The following is a 16,284-nucleotide window of genomic DNA, read 5'->3' as shown; positions in this document are numbered from 1 at the left end:
TGATGAGTCACATCTCATTGTTGTAAAAACTCTTCATCCTTGTCTTTGAGTTTGATTATAATGTGTTTCAGTGTGGGTCTCTTTGAGTTTATCGTACTTTGAGTTCATTGGGCTTCTCAGATTTATAGTCACATATTTCATCAAATTATACACCATGGGCAAGTGGGATTTATTCCAAGGGTGCAAATATTTTTCAAAATAAGAGAATCAATCAACGTAACACATCACAATAGAATTACACACACACACACACACACAAAGTATATCTGTTAGATACTGTGACAATGTTCACTGCAACATTATTCATAGCAGTCAAAAGGAGGAAACAATCTAAGTGCCCATGGGGGGGGGTTAGTGGATAAAAAAATGTGTTATAAATATATGAAATGGAATATTATTCAGCCATATAATGGAATGAAATTCTGACACATGCTACAACAGGGATGAACCTTAAAAATATTATAGTAAGTGAAATAAATAAGTTAGACACAGGAGGGCAAAGTGTATAATTCTTCTTACATGAAATATCTAGGATGGGCAACTTAATAGAGACATAAAGTAGATTAGTGGTTACCAGTGACTGAAGGTAGTAGAGAATGGGGAGAGGTTCTATTTAATAGTCATGGAGTTTCTATTTTGGGTGATGCAAAAGTTTTTTTTTTTTTTAAAGATTTTTTATTTTATTTATTTGACAGACAGAGATCACAAGTAGGCAGAGAGGCAGGCAGAGAGAGAGGAGGAAGCAGGGTCCCTGCTGAGCAGAGAGCCCGATGCGGGACTCGATACCAGGACCCTGAGATCATGACCTGAGCCGAAGGCAGCGGCTCAACCCACTGAGCCACCCAGGCGCCCCGCAAAAGTTTTGAAATAGATAGTGGTAATGGTTGGACAACATCGTGAGCTTTGTGAGTTTGATTAATACCATTGAACTGTTCACTTAAAAGTAGGCAAAATGGCAAACTTTATGATGCATATTTTATCACAATTTTAGAAATTAATAATATACCGAAAACCATTGAATTGTACATTCTAAATTGGCAAATTGATGGCACATGAATTATAGCTCAATGAAACTATTTTCTTTTAAAAAGCTATAAAGGACAATTGGGAAAGATTATGTATGTTCCAAAAATTAGATAAGAGAAAACTTTGTTATTTTGCTAGGTATGGCAATGGTATTGTGGTGATGTAAGTGATTATCTTTTTTCCTTAGAAGAGGCATGGTGGGGGCGCCTGGGTGGCTCAGTGGGTTAAGCCTCTGCCTTCGGCTAAGGTCATGATCCCAGGGTCCTGGGATCGGCCCCGCGTCAGGCTCTCAGCTCGGTGGGGAGCCTGCTTCCCGCCTCTCTCTGCCTGCCTCTCTGCCTACTTGTGATCTCTCTCTCTGTGTCAAATAAATAAATAAAATCTTAAAAAAAAAAAAAAAAAGGAGAAGAGGAGGCACAGTGAGGAACTGAGTTACTAAGCATCAAGCCAATACTTTACTTGTGGAAGGCTGAGGGGAAATGTATGTGCGTCTTTCAGATAGGAGAGGAAGAGGAGAAGAGAGAGAGAGAGAGTAGGGGGAACAAATAAATACAGCAAAATGATAACAGTTATTTACATATGGGTGTGTATTTTACTATTTGCTCAACCACACTGTGTTTTTTAAAAGATTTTATTTCAGAGAGAGAGAGCATGAGTGGGGGGAAGGGCAGAGGAAGGAAAGGGACAGACTCCCTGCTGAGTGGAGAGCCCAATGCTGGGCTCAATCCAAGGACCCTGGGATCATGACGTGACCTGAAGTCAGACACTTAACTGACTGAGTCCAGGTGCCCCATCAACCTCACTGTATTTTGAAACATTCAAAATAGTTGAGAGAAAGTCTCATTTTGTTCAATATTAATCAGAAGATTCTAACCCGTGCACTAAGGCAAGAAAAAGAAATTAAGGCATAAATATTGAATAGGAAGAATTTAAATTGTCTTTATTCCCAGATGATATGATAGCATATGTAAATTAAGCAGATTCTCTAGATAAAACACCTATGCAATAAAACCAATGTTTCTACATAACAACAAACTTTTGGAAAACAATTTTAGATATTGTTTAAAATAGCATGAAAAAAATATCAACATACTGGGAATTAATTTAGATGTGCAAAGATCTATAGAAAAAATATAAAACTTTGCTTAAAAAACCTAAAGTAGACCCAGCACTTTGGAGATATAGCGTATTCTTGGATTGGGAGACTCAGTATTGTTAAGATGCCTATTCTTTCCAAACTAACCTATACACAATATCATCTCAATCAAAATCTCAGCATTATTTGGAAAGAAATTAGAAACCTGATTAGAGGGGTGATAGACTTCAAATTTATAGTAATTTTAGGTTCATAGCAAAACTGAGCAGAAAGTTCAGAAGGTTCTCATAGACCCTCTGCCTTGCACCTACACGCCGCCTCCCCCACTATCCAAACTCCGCACCAGATGGTACGTTTGCTACAATCAGCTACACGGGCACAGCATAATCCCCCAAAGTCCATGGTTTACACTGGGGTCCCTCTCGGTCTTGTACATCCTATAGTTTTGGCAAATGTATAATGACATGTATAGAATCACACTGATCCTGCCCTAAAAGCTTCCGTATTCCACTTCTTCATACTCTCTCCCCGCGAACTGTTGACAATGACTGACTTTTCACCATCCATACATACAGTTTTGCCTTTTCCAAAATGTCACATACTTGGAACCACACAGTATGCAGACTTCCAGGCAGGTTTCTTTCACATAAGAATAAGTAAGATCCCTCCAGGCCCTTTCATGGCTTGACAGACTATTTTAGCACCAAGTAATACTCAACTGTCTGCTTGTGCCACAACCCACTTACCCACTTGCCGACTGAAGGACATCTTCGTTGCTTCCGGGGCTTGGCAATTGTGAGCAAAGCTGCTGTAAACACGCACATGCAGGTTATTGTACGGACATGTTTCCAGCTCATCTGGGTGAATACGGAAGAGCAAGGTTGCGGGTCTTACGGTAAGTGTGTTTGGTTTTGTCAGTGACGCCGAACTCTCTTCCAAAGGGGCTGTCTCTTGCAGCCTCAGCAGCAATGAACGAGAGTTTCTGCTGTTCTGTACCCTTACCCGCACTGGTGTTGTCATGTCAGAGTCTGGCCGCTCTAACAGGTGTGTAGTGGGATCTCATTGTTGTGTTATTTGTCATTTCCTAATGACATATGATGTGTGGCACCTTTTCATTATGCTTATTTGCCATATATGTATTTCAGTGGGTCTGTTTCTGGGCGCTCTATTCTGTCCCGTTGATCTATTTGTCTATTCTTCTGTTAGACCACACAGTCTTGGTTACTGTAGCTTTACAGGAGGTCTTGACGCTGGATAGTGTCAGTCCTGCATCGTTGTTCTCCTTCAACATTGTTTTGACTATTCTGAGTCTTTCGCCTCCAAGTATGAATGTTAGAATCAGTTTTGCCAATATCTACACAAAAATTTGCTGGGGAATTTTGATTGGGATCGCATTGAATCTATAAATAAAGTTGGGAAGACCTTTGAGGTTTCTGATTCATGAACATGGAATATCTCTCCATTTATTTTTATAGTTCTTTGATATCTTTTATCAGAGTTTTATAGCTTTTCTCATATAGAATTTATACATATTTTGTTGGGTTTATACCTAAGTATTTCATTTTGGGGGTACAAATGTAAGTGGTATTTTTTTTTTAATTTCAAACTCAACTTGTTAATTGTTGGCATATAAGTGATTGACTTTGTCTACTACCTTGTATCCTGTAACTTTGTTATAATTGCTTATTAATTCCAGAGTTTATCAGCAACTCTTGAATTTGCTACACAATCATGTGATAGATGTCATCTGCACACAAAGATGGTTTTCTTTCTTTCTCACCAATCTTTGTACGTTTCCTGTCTTCTCCTCCTCCCCTTCCTTCTCCTCCTCCCTCCTCTGCTACTTCTCCTTCTCCTTCTTCTTTCTGCATTAGCTAAAGAATACAAAATAAAGAATTAGCTAGGACTTCCAGTAAAATGTTGAAAAGGAGGGCTGAGAGAGAACCCCTTGCCTGTTCCTTTTTTTAAGATTTTATTTATTTATAAGAGAAAGAGAGAGAGAGAGAGAGAGAGAGCATGAGCAGTGGGAGGGGCAGAGGGAGAGGGAGACGCAGGCTCCCCGCAGAGCAGGGAGCCCAGAATGAGGCTCAATCCTAGGATCACGACCTGAGCCAAAGGCAGACACTCAACTGATTGAGCCACCCAGGCGCCCCTCTTGCTTTGTTCTTGATCTCAGTGGGAAAGCTTTGAGTTTCTCACCATTAACTATGATGCTAACTGTAGGTTTTTCGGAGGTGTTCATTATCAATTTTAGGCAATTCTCTTCCATTGCTAGTCTGCTGAGAGATTATGAATGAGAACTGTAGTTCGTCCAATGCTTTTTCTGTGTCTATTGATAGGATAATGTGATGATCTTCTTTAGTCTGTTGTAGATCTTAGTAATTTCTTCCTTAAATGTTCGGTAGAATTTACTGTGAGCCTATATGAGGTTATTACTTATCGATTCAATTTCTTTAACAGTTACAGGCCTATGTCGATTGTCTTTTCTTCTTGCATGAGTTTTGGTGCACCGTGTTTGTTGTGTCAGTCCCAACTTGCCAGTAGTGATGCTCTTTGCTAGAATGCCTGGGGCACTCCCTTGGCCTCACGTTACTCCTGTGATCCCACAGACGTCCCCCACCAGGCCAGTATGGAGACTGACCCTTGTATTCTTATGGTCACCGGATGCACTTCCACAAAAGGACCAGGTACCTTGAGGAACAAGATTTATTACTCAGTTCCTGGAGGTTACACAGACCCAGTGAGATCACAGGTAAAGAGAGAACACATGACCTAGGGCTCTTCCTCTGTTAGGGTCCAAGACAGGGTGTCTAGGGTTTTCCTGGTTCTATATTGGATGACTTAATGCATAAGAGTGGGAATTAGGGAACAGAAGGGAGATATGGGGTCATTCAGTTAACTAGATTACCCAGAGCTTTCTGAAAGAGGGACCTTCATGTTTGGAGGGGACATAGTTCCTTATCTGTTTTTTGGGGGGTCTGGTAGCTGTGTCATTCAGGTGAAGATACTTTTATTGAAGACAGATGTTTTTTGAAATGGATGCCTCAGCAATCAAAAGCTTAATGTCAGAAGAATGAATAAAGAAGATATCATATATATTTACAATGGAATATTACTCAGCCATCTTTAAAAATGAAATCTTGGGGCACCTGGGTGGCTCAGTTGTTAAGCATCTGTCCTCAGCTCAGGTCCTGATCCCAGGGTCCTGGGATCAAGACCCACATTGGGCTCCCTGCTTGGCGGGGAATCTGCTTCTCCTTCTGCCTGCCACTCCCCCTGCTCGTGCTCTCTCTCTCTCTCTTTCTCTCTCTCTGACAAATAAACAATTTTTTTAAAAAAAATCTTTAAAAAGGAATGAAATTTTGCCACTTGCAAGAATGTTGATGAAACTAGAACATATTAGGTTAGGTGAAATACGTCAGTCAGAGAAAGACAGATGCCATATGATTTCATTCATATGTGGAATTTAAGGGGAAAAAACAGATAAACAAAGGGGCAAGGAAGGAAAAATAAAATAAGATGAAATCAGAGAGGGAGACAAACCATAAGAGACTCTTAATCACAGGACACAAACTGAGGGTTGCTGGAGGGGAGGGGGCTGTGGGATGGGGTAACTGGGGGATGGACATTAAGGACAGCACATGATTCAGTAAGCACTGGGTGTTGTATGTGACTGATGAATCACTGACCTCTACCTCTGAAACTAATAATATACTATACATTCATTAAATTGATTTTAAATAAATTTTTAAAAAGAGAAAAAACGCTTAATGTTACAGTGTCTTATAAGGGATTAGTTCATTTCATTGGAGTTATCATATCTGTGGGTCTGTGGGCAAAGAGTTGGTCATAACATTCCTTTTTCTTTTCTTTTCTTTTTCCTTAAGATTTTATTTATTTATTTGACAGAGAGACCACAAGCAGGGGGTGCAGCAGAGCAAGAGGGAGAAGCAGACTCTGCACTGAGCAGGGAGCACAATGTGGGGCTCCATCCTAGGACATTGGGATCATGACTTGAAGGCAGACACTCAACTGACTGAGCCAACCAGGTACCCCTGCAACATTCCTCTCTTATCCTCTTAATGTCCATGGGATCTGTAGTGATGTTCCATCTTTCATTTCTGATATTAGTAATTTGTGTCTTCTCTCTTTTCTTCCTAAACTCAGCTAGAATTTCATGATTTTATTGATATTTTCAAAGAAACAGCTTTTGGTTTCACTGATTTTCTCTACTGATGTCCTCCTGTTCTCAATTGCATTGACATCTGGTCTAATTTTTGTTAATTTACTTTCTTCTGCTTAGTTTGGATGTAATTTGCTCTTTTTCCAGTTTTCTGAGGTGAGAACTTAGTTGACTGGTTTAAAATCCTTCTGCTTCTTGGTTGTGTGCACTCACTACTGTCCGTTCGCCCCAAGCTTTCACTGTGCGCCACAAATGAGATAGGTTGTGTTTTTATTTTCATGTAGTTCAAAATACTTTCAAATTTCTCTTGAGATTTCTTCCTTCATCCATGTGTTATTTAGAAATGAGTTGTTTATCTCCATGTATTTTCAGATTTCCCAGTGACAATCTGATTTCAAAATTCTACTTAATACCAATACCTTGTAATATTGAGACAATCTTGAAGAATGATACTGTTGAAGGACTGGCATTACTAGATTTTGATCTCACATTAAGACAATGTCATGTGGCACAGGAAGAACAGATCAAGGAGAGAGACTAGAAAATCCCAACAGACCCACGTGTTTACAGATACTTGACTTTCAGAAAAGGCATCGATGTAATTCAACAGAGAAAGGAAAGTCTTTCTGATAAATGGTGCTGAATCGCCAGGATTTCTATGTGGGAAAAAATAAACTTTGATTTGCACTCATACGAAACTCAAAAAATAATTTCTGAGAGCTCAATTCAAATTTCCCAGAAGAAAACAAGACCTTGACAGGCAAGGGTTTTTAAATAGGACAAATACGGCACTAACCACAAAAGAAAAAAATATGTAAATGAGACTTTATCGAAAGCTAAAACTCTTGCTCATGGAGAGCAAGTTTAAGACACCCATGGTGGGTGAGTCTGATTAAAGACTCATATTCAGAATGTGCAAAGAACAATGACAAATCAGTAAATAAAACGTAGAGAACTCTGTTAAAATTGCCCCGAACTATAAGCTTATGGTATTAAAGAAGAAATCTGAAGGGTTAAGAAGCATTTGAAAGTGTTCCCAACTTCCTTAGCAATCAGGAAAATGCAAATTAAAACCATGGTAGGATACCATTTCACACCCCAAACCAAGGGGCTGTTAATAAAACCTGTTGATAAAAATGTGGTAAAACTGGGACTGTCAGACCTTGCTGCTAGGAGTAAAATGCTAAAATCTCTTTGGAAAACTGCCCGGCATTTTCTCACGAAGTCGAGCTTACGTGCGCTGCGTGACGGGCAACTGCGTTCCCAGGGCCATCTGCGATGCACAAGCTCGTCGGTCCCTGGAGACATCGAGCGCGCGTCCTGGAGCCCTGTGTGTAACGGCCCCAGCGACGTGGGCCCGACGCCCCTGAACAGAAGGAGAAGCTGCGATATAGCACACTTGGGAGGAGCGGCCATGACCACAGGCGACACTGGGGTCGACTTCCTCCCACTGCACTGAGGAAAAGCCCCCCCGACCAAAAGACTCTATTTTGTGGGAGTCCCTTGTGACAAAGTACCCAGTAAGCAAACGTAAGCCAGGTGACCTGTGGCTACTCGTGGGGGCAGAAATGAATGGAAGAGGGGCGCCTGGGAGCTCAGTCAGTGACGTGTCTGCCCTGGGCTTGGGTCGTGATCCCACGGTCCTGGGATCGAGGCCGGAGTCAGCTCCCTGCTCAGCGGGGAGCCGTTTCTCCCTCTTCCTCTGTTGCTCCCCCCCCCATGTGCTCTCTCTCTGCTCTCTCTCAAATAAATAAATAAAGTCTTTTTTAAAAAAGAAGGAAGAAAGGGGGTAAAAAGCATTGCATGGAAGAGAAGACAGCTCCCTGCACGGTCTCTGGGGGCTGGCCGGGCACTTCCCGAGCTGCTGTACGTGAAACAGGTGTGTTCGGTGAAAATCCATTAAGCCGTAAACTGGTGATATTTGCACCTTTAAGTAGGTGTGTTATACTACAATGGGAAGCTTTTTAAGGTGCCATTTAGGAATAGATCAAAAATGTAAAATACCCAGGAATAAAGCTGACGAAACACAGAAGAGCTCTGCACAGAAGGTCCAGCAACCGCAGAAGAGTTAAGTGGGAGCACCCACTGCTCAGAGACCGGCCGTCAGTCCGGAGACTGGCCACTGGACACCCATCTGATGGAGGCTTAGTCACTAACGATCAGGGAAAAGGAAACGAAGACCCCACGCGGAAATCGGTTCGTGGCCACTCGGTGTGCGGTCTAAGGCTGTCTGACCACCCAGTGCTGGGAAGGCTGCGGACGTGGCGTTCCGTCTGCTCGGCCAACGGGGACGGAAATGGAGGCCCTCGCCTCCGAAAATCACTTGGCATTATTTCAGCAGGTTGAGCATTCCCATAGCCTCTGCCCAGCCCGCTGCCTCTGGGGCGTACCCAGGGCACACTCGGCATCCGGGCTTACACTAGCAGAAGCCCGAAACCGACGGGAGGAGAACAAAGTGATGTGCATCCCGCAAGAGGGCAAGTGGCCCCAAGCGGGAATGAGGACACCGTCCTCCACGGCCACCGGCTGACAGTGGGGAAGCGCGGGACTGCGAGTCCGAGCTTCTTCGTGCGGGAGAGAAGGCGAGCTCGGGAGGCGGGGAGGCGGGGAGGACGGGCAGCACCCGACCTGCGGGAGGAGAAGCGTCTCTGGGACACGGAGTCCTCCACAGGCTGGGGCCGCCCTCGCGCCTCTGTTGAGCAGCCGAGCGCCATGAGCCAAGCCCGCACCTGCGCGGCTGCGTGGGGACGGAGGTCACGGCTACCCCGGTCCGTCCACCCGAGGTCCGATGCCTGAGCCATCTCGCCCTGACTTCAGTCCCCACCCCTGCCCACTGAGCGCTGCCCCCCAGCCCACCTGCCTCGGCCCCTCACGCACCCCCAGCCGCCGTCGAGGGGCCGCCCACTGGGCGGTGTGAGGGTGTCTGTGGTTTCATCTCGGCTCTGCTGCCTTCTGTCCTGGATGCTCTTCTTTCCTCGGTGTCCCTGTAGGAAAAGACCCCAGCAGCCGAGAACTGTCTAGTCTAACAACCCTCTTTGGCCGATGGACAAAGGACATGGGCCATGGAGTGGCCGGGAGCCTGCTGGGGCGGGCGGGCAAGGGCCGGGACCCACGGGGTGAGGGAGAGGAGGTGTGTGGGTGTCGGCGGGGCCTGCCGGCTGGAAGAGCGGGGATCTGTTCTGCCGACGACCCAGGAAAACCGGCCCGGAGGGAACCAAACAGGAAACCAAGTTAGAAATCGAGAACAGCCCCAACTGGGGGCCAGTGCAGTTGGCGAGGAGAGCGCCACGGAGTCGGCCCGGGCTCAGCCTTTTAAGGGGACACCAAGGCGATGTTTAGATTCTCACTCGCTCCCCAGGCCTCACGGATGTCTGCCCCAAACCACAGAGGGCGACTGGCGAGGGGAGGCTGGGGTGGAGCCGGAGCCAGGGCCAAGGTCAGGCGGGTCTGCGGGGGCCGCGGCGGGCAGCAGCGGGGCGCCTTCAGACACCCCCAGGCCGAGCCCGGGGCGCCTTCCCTTTCTCTGACTGGGAATGGCGCCACGGCAAGAACACGGCGTGCGCTCAATGACCCACCTAACCCCCACCGGGACAGCAAGGGAACCCCCAGCCTCCCAAGCAAAAGGCTTCCACACAGCCCCCTGGGAATACAGGGGCTTTAGCCAGGGGGCCTCAAACAGACCCAGCTGCTCCGTGTCCTTCTTTCCACATGGCATCTGGCAGGTGATGTCCCCAGAGTCCCCAGATCCAGCAGGGCTGGTGGCCAGGGCTGCCCCCCACCCCATCCCACTAACCCCTGCTGACCACGGTCTCAGAGCCTCAGGCTGTGGGGACGAAAGGGGTCCCCGAGCCCCCTCAGCAGCCCCGTCTGGGGAGCCAGCCACAAACCAGCCCCGACTGGTGACCCAAACAGGGCCTTCCGCCCTCCCCCATGTGGCCGGAGAGAGAACGAGCCGTGTGCTGGGTGGGGGCCCTGGCCTCAGCTCCAGCTGACGGGAACTCAGCCGGGGTCCACCCGGGGCAGCAGGGGCTTGAGCCCCGCATGGCGAGCGGCACGGGTGCGGCGACTCAGGAGGAGAAGGCGATCCGCTCGGCTGTAGCCGGGGAGGGGGAACGCTCTCAAGTGGGCTGTGTGGCAGCTGCTTCCCCCGAAACGCCTCACCCTTTAGCACAAACGTCGCCGGGTCCGGGCCGAGAGCAGAGGTCACTAGGGTTCAGTAGAGGACTCCCAGGGGTTCCCAGAGGTGCTCTGGGCATTCAGCCGTTAAGGGAAGTAAAGGTGCCTTTTTAAACCCACAAGTACAGTCACAGAATAAGGTGCTTTTACGCATTTATTCTGACTGGAATGGCTGCCGGCGGCTGCTTCTGCAGACCCTCCGGGCCCTGGTCCCAGCTGAGCCTGCAGGTGGCTGGCCCCGGTCGTCCTGCAGCCACGCAGATGAGGGAGCCTGTGTCAGTGTCCTGGGGCCACGGTAACAAGGCAGGTTCACTGGGGCAGGCCGAAGCTCGGGCCCACGCAGTGGGAGGAGTTCCTAGACCCGAGGAAGCCCGCGGGGACGTCACGCACTTGCCACCGAGCGCTGCTCGGAGCCTGTGGCCCCGTCTCCCCCTCGGGGGTTATATTCTCTGCGAGTGAGTCCAGCTGTGGACGTCAGACCAGTAAACACGGACGACCGAGAACCGTCAGCCACCACAGATGGCAGACGCAAGTGGATTTGGGGACTGATAAGTGGGTCCAACACACCCGGGAGAAGTCAAAAATGGAGCTGTCGTCTTTCAGTGCTTGCCAAGAACTTGTTCCTGGTGCGACGAGGTGTCAGGAGACGCGTGCAGCCGGAACACCGGAGGACACCCTCCCGGGACAGAAGGCAGACGCGAGCTCGCGGGAACAGCCGGCTCCTTCCTCGCTCCGCTGGGGGGTGGGCAGGCGTCCCGAGACAAGCAGGCAGGCATCATAGCCCTTGGCCGAACCCAGAAATTTCCTTCTTGCAGGGCTGCTGCGGGTACTTTCTGGAAGTCCCTGGGAATGGACGACAATGCGTGGCGCGCTCAGGACCACGAACGCACATGCGGCAAAGGTGCAGGCCCCCCGTGATCCCAGCGGAGCACGCCCCCACCCGCTCCCCCGGGGCCCAGCTCCCGGCCCTGCGGCACCGCCAAGGCTTCCCGGGGTCGGGCGTGGAGGGCCGGTGGTCTTGCGAAGTCGTGGCTCCAACAGAGCGGCGGCGGAGGAAGGCGGGCCGACCTTCAGGCTTTACAGGCTCCAGCCGTGAGGCCAAGTCTGCCGACTTGACGACCACCCAACTGTCATTTCAGCTCCCGTCTGCTTCTCAGTCCTCCGGGGTCTGTGTCCGTCTTCCTTCTCTAATCCTCACGGTTCTAGTAAGGGTTTGCGGGAAAGCGGCAGCTAGAGGAGTCTGGAACTGTGTGTGAACCTGGAAAGGGTAATGGCCGGACCGTGGGCTCGAGCTGGCGGCCGGTCCCGGGGGTGACAGACGGCCTCCCTGACCAGCCCCCTATGGTCAGCGTCCTTGCCCATCCACTGAGTTTCTGGGAGCTTTCCTCTTGTTCTTGGGGTTTTCTCCTCTCCGCCCAGGATGCACAGGGTCACGGCCGGCGTCCCGAGTCATGACTCCACGGGCACGTGGGGTTCTTCCCGGGGCTGCTGGGTCCCATCCTCTAGCGCACATGCATGGCGCCCCGACCTCCATCTCGATGCGCAAATTCACCTCCCTTGTACCTTCCCAGTAGATCCTCCAAATTTTGGAGGACTTCTGTAAAACGCCAGGGAACCTGCATGCCAGTTCTGTCCTCTGGACTGTTGTGATTCACCCTGAGACCCTGGAGTCCATTTTGAGGCAAGAAAAGGGATTTTAGGGAAGGAAACACATCTCAAAATATTGTCCAACCCCCCCATGTCGAGGCAACACTTTGATCCCTAAAGTGGGTTGAGGCAACAGCGAGTCCATAAAATGTCCCCACGGGACGTCCCCCAGGGACTGGCTGTCCAGGACCCATCCAGCCTCCACGACGCGGGGAGAGCACAGTGCCTGGCGCGACGGCCTCCCTCTCAGACACTCCTCATTGTGAAATCATGATGCCCTTTTGTTCAAAAACGGTCTCTCCTTTCCTCACGCCCGCCTCCCCTGCCCTGTGTGCACGTGCTAAGTTCCTGGATCATCCCTCCACATTTGATTTTATTCATTAGTCATGACGTAATCTGGATCAACTAAAAGAGCCTGCAGTCAGCTGCTGTGTCCCGACAACTGGTGCTCCCGCAGTGGGCTGCCCGCACCCCCGCACCCCGGTCCGGACGGGACACAGCTGCACGCCAGCCTCCTCTCTGCTCTGGATGCCCACGGTGGTGCCCGCCCCGCACCTGGCTGGGGCCAAAGGTGATGGAACCCAGGGTCTCCTGAGTGCCGGCCCCCCTGGTCCCCCAGCTGCTCTCGAGGTCCCATGGCCCACCCCACCCCAGGAAGTACCTGCTCTCTGCCCTCCTGGGCCCTCTTGAGAAGAGAAAACCCCACGAACTCTCTGCCCGACACGCACCTGGGACATGCGTGTGCGTAACGGAACCGGAGGCTCACTGTTCCCTGGCTGGTGTCTGTGCTCCCGCGGCCCACGACCCGCTCCTACCACTGCGGCCGGCCGGACGCTGCTCGGTGGTCTCCAGAGCCCAGTGCCGCAGCGGCTCTGTTCCAGACTCTGTTCCCGGCTCAGAGGCTTTCATCTTCACCGTCTAGGTTCACGTGTGCCGTCAGCCAAGGCCCAGCACCAGCTGGACGGCGGCTCCCGCACGTGCTCCCGGCCCAGCAGCACCAGCCCTGCCTGCAACTGCCTTAGAAACACTCATGTTCGGTGGGGGCGCCTGGGTGCTCAGTGGGTTAAGCCGCTGCCTTCGGCTCAGGTCGTGATCTCAGGGTCCTGGGATCGAGCCCCGCATCGGGCTCCCTGCTCAGCGGGGAGCCTGCTTCCCTCTCTGTCAAATAAATAAATAAAATCTTAAAAAAAAAAAACAAAAAAAAACACCACTCATGTTCGGGCCCCAGTCCTGACTGACAGGGACCCGGACTCCATCTGGGCAGGGCCGTGCTGGGCGGACGGCTCCCAACTTGTCCTGGACTCATGGACACCACTGGGCGTCCACGCAGCCTGTCCGTGACACAGCCGCACCCCACGGGTCAGGCACTTTCCGATGGCTCCTCGCACTACCTCACCCCTGCTCTGGGACTGGCACCTCAACACAGGCCCTCGAAGAATCTTCTGCGGCTCGTGAGCGTCCCGCGGAGGGGTGACAGAGACCGGCCACCGCCAGGTAGGTGCGGATGCGGCACAGAGACCTGGGCCCACACCTGCGCCCACAGGAGCGCTTCTGTGTCAAAGGCCCCGAGGCCGCGTGTGAGGAAGCCCTGCGTCTTCCTCCAGAACTACTCCGTGGTGACGACATGGGACACCGGTGGTGACAGAAGCTCCCTGCGGCATCTTCCCGGAAGGGACGTCGCACAGGGTGAGGATGTCTGCCTGCGACTCCGCGTCAGGACGCGTCAGAACCTGCGGTCGCGTCACAGCCCACAGCCCACAGCCTTCTGCGAAAGCGTTCGGGCCACCAACGGCTCCTCGGGGAAGGAAGCGAGCGACCGCGGTGAGCTCGGAGGGGCCGGGAGGCAGGGCCGTCCCAGCAGCGACTGTTTCCTGAGGCGACCACACGCATGCGGCCGCGAGAAGCCGCGCTGACAAGGGGTCTCCAGTCAGCCCGGGCGTGGGGCCCGTCAAGCTATGGTCATGAGGGCCACCCCCGCCCTCCCCCAGGAACGTTCGCCCCAAATTTCTAAGTAACGTGTATGTTTCTTGATGCTTCAAGCGACACGACTTCATGGTGTCGGCAGGTCCCGCAGGCGGGGAGTCAGGGCGCAGCCCGAGCCCCCACGAGCTCCTGGAGCAGCTGCGGACGGGCCCTGTCCTTGGCCGACGCCCGCTGGACCCTCAGCACATCCGTCCCTCGCGTGGTCCCTCCTTAAACCCAGCAAAGCCAAGGCCTCCTCACTCCGGCCAGGCGAGGACGGCTGGAGGCCTGCGGGGCAGCTGCTTGCCCCGGGAAGGACATGCCTCGCTCTTTCCGGATGTGAGCGAACGGAGACCGGCCTGCTGGCTTCCCACCGTCTCATGTGCGGGGCCCGGACCTTCCAGAGCCGAGCTCGAGGCCCAGAGCTGGCGAAGGTGCCCCAGCGGCAAGAAGCCTCCCGCAGCCAGGGACCAGGACCCAGGGTCCAGGGCCGGCAGGGGCGGGCGGGCCAGGCTCAGCGTTAGTGAGGACACACAGAGGGGCTGGGGCCGCCACCATGCGGGAGGGACAGAGAGCTCTGGGGCCCTGTCCCACAGGCACAGGCAGTCTGGACTGGGAGCCACAGAGCGGTGGGCATCCTGACCCTCACGCTGAGGGCCAAGGGCAGGCAGCAGCCTCATCCCAGGACCGCGGGGAGCCAGCAGGAGCCCGAGTCGGACACCGGAGCCGCTGCCCGCCCCACGGAGCCCGCGCCTGGGCCTCTCCTCCTCCGTCCTCACCTGTGTGCTCCTCACCTGTCACCTGGAAGAAGCCCAGGGGGTCTCGGCCTCGCCCAGGGCCACAGCCCCACCATGCCTGTGCCCTGCAGGTTCTGGGCACCAAGGCCCCCACGCCCACCCTGTAGCCAGTCCCGAGCCTGGGCCTCACCTTCGCCCTCCCGGGCTCTGACGTACCATGACTGTTCTGGGCGCAGGAGACATGGTGTCCAAAGCGGGTGCTGGCACCCTCTGTCGGGGGGAGGCGTGAAGCCTTGCTGTCTCCCCATTTGGGCTCGGACAGCACAGATTAGTGCTAGGAGACAGACAGGGCCGCTGCCTATCCCCAGGGGGCTCTGCTCTGCCCCATCTGGCGCCTGGGGCCTGGGAGCCGTGGGGGAGTCAGCCTCACGCACTGACCTCCGGCCCCTGAGCACGGCTAGCCCAGTGCCCTGCACCGCTCCAGGGCACCCCTGACCCACCTGCTTTCTCCCGAGTGGTTGGCCGTCCCCTGGCACATCTCCCCCGCAGGCCGCGAGCTCTGCCTCCACTCGGCTCCCTCCCCTGCCTGCTTGTCCGCGGCCAGCAACGGCCAGCAGCGCACAAACGCTCTCCTGCGTCGGAGAAAGGCCGCGGGAGGCTGCCAGCAGGTCCAAAGCTGCGTGATACACGTGGGCACGAGGCGGGAGGAGCTGGAGGTCGGGTTAGCAACCCCGGTGTGCCAGGGGACCACCCAGGTGACGTGTGGGGGACCCGGCAAGGCGCTCGCTGGCAGCAGGTGGTGTCCCCACCCTCCCTTCTGCCTTCAGCTCTGCATCTCAGATGTCAGTCCACTAGAAGACTCAAACCAGACACCACGTTCTCAATCCAAGGTGAGGACATCCCTGGCCAGCAAGAGGTTGAGTGGTCACGCTCACACGTCCTCTGGCGAACGGTCCGTGCACGCAGAGGACACGCTGGCGGCGGCAGTGGCAGGGGCTCACAGGAGCGGAGAGGAGAGAGCTGAGCTCCCCAAGTCTAGATGAGGAGGGGAGCGTGAGGATGGGGCCTGACACGGCTCTGTGGCCTCCCCGCATGGCACAGGTGTGGACGATGCGCCCTGAGAGGCGAGAGGAAGGTGAAGAGGCCACGAGCTGCGGCCGGAGCCCCGCAGGGAGGCGCCTGCAGACAGACGCCTGCCGAGGCACATCCTTCTGGCATCTCCGCTCACCGTTCTCTCGGCGACATTCACGCCGTGTCCTGGGGACAACTCGGTCAGCACATCAGTTTAGGTTCCCTCTCGTTCACCATGACTGCGAGCTCCCGGCTCTGCCCTCACACACTGGGGATGCAAAATGGAAGAAGAGGCGCCCCGAGGCCTCCGGAGCGCAGGCCGCCTGCCGGGCAACGGGCGCGTGCGCAGGGGAGAGAGTGTGTCCTGCCCGCGCGTCCTCACCCGG

This window comes from Neovison vison, chromosome 5 (assembly GCF_020171115.1).
Source record: "Neovison vison isolate M4711 chromosome 5, ASM_NN_V1, whole genome shotgun sequence".
Taxonomy (NCBI): domain Eukaryota; kingdom Metazoa; phylum Chordata; class Mammalia; order Carnivora; family Mustelidae; genus Neogale; species Neogale vison.
Note: the sequence above shows the minus strand (reverse complement) of the source record.